The sequence below is a fragment of the Channa argus genome, unplaced genomic scaffold (genome assembly GCF_033026475.1).
Source record: "Channa argus isolate prfri unplaced genomic scaffold, Channa argus male v1.0 Contig235, whole genome shotgun sequence".
Classification (NCBI taxonomy): Eukaryota; Metazoa; Chordata; class Actinopteri; order Anabantiformes; family Channidae; genus Channa; species Channa argus.
The window spans coordinates 3,949-4,995 of NW_027125453.1; the positions used below are offsets into that span (position 1 = coordinate 3,949).

Genomic DNA, 1,047 nt, shown 5'->3' on the forward strand with positions numbered 1-1,047 from the left:
TCTGCATTTGAAAAGGAACGTTACCTACGGGCCTGAATGTGAAAGCCTGCTTTTGCCTACGCTCTGAAGTAGCTCGTCAAAGTCGCCGGTATCTGTGGTGTAGCGGTTATCAAGTTCGCCTCACACGTGAAAGGTCCCTGGCCTGAAATCAGGCAGAAACACAATTGTTGTTTTTTTAAAATGACATTTACACTCAAGCTGTGTCAGTGGGTTGACTAAGTTCTTACACATGCTTGCTCCGTAAAACAACCTGAAATCACAGAATGGCACACATAGAGACTACCTTCCGAACCGTCTTAAGTACAAAAACAAAAGTTTAGGGGCCTCTTGGCATCGTAAGCTGGACAGAGGTGGTGTAATGCCGAAACCCGGGATCGAACCAGGGACCTTCAGATCTTCAGTCTAACGCTCTCCCAACTGAGCTATTTCGGCACAACAACCGATGACTTCTTCTGGCCATCATTTGCAAATGCAAGCCTCCTCAACCAAGCCAAAGACGTATTGCGGGAAATTTCAACTGTCCGGGACAAAGGCAAAAAGACTCTCCCCGTCGGGGAATCGAACCCCGGTCTTCCACGTGACAGGCGGAGATACTGTCCACTATACTAACGAGGCCTGGAAAAGCACTGCTCGTTTGCAGTCTCGGGAGAGTAGTCGCTGGACAAAGGCTGTGTGCCTTTGACTGAGCGGACCATTACTGGCTAAAGTTGCAATTGTCGTCGTTCAATTTCAGTTTTGAGTACCTGTTGAGAAGTTCCTTTCCTGCAATTGCATGCCCTCTTCTTGGTGCACGCGATATGGCAAACAGCATGTGCAAATTGGTCAAAGAAATCGAAAAGGGCAAGCAGCAAGTGCAAATTGGTCAAAGAAATCGAAAAGGGTTATGCGAGACTACAGAAGAAAGTTAAGAACCAATTTCTAAACAGCCTCACTTTGGACAAAGCCACCACATACTATTAATCGAAATAGAGACTTTCTCCCATGAAAAATAGCTGCACTTGCAGCAGCAGCCCTAGGATGTCAATTACAACAGGCGGAGATACTGTC

At 46.7% G+C, this 1,047-nt stretch overlaps 1 non-coding gene across 1 annotated transcript; it reads right to left on the minus strand.

Annotated features, from left to right (window-relative positions):
* Positions 1-359: 359 nt before the first annotated feature.
* trnaf-gaa (transfer RNA phenylalanine (anticodon GAA)) lies at positions 360-432 on the minus strand. Its single transcript has one exon. It is a non-coding gene; the product is annotated as a tRNA-Phe (tRNA).
* Positions 433-1,047: the final 615 nt, after the last annotated feature.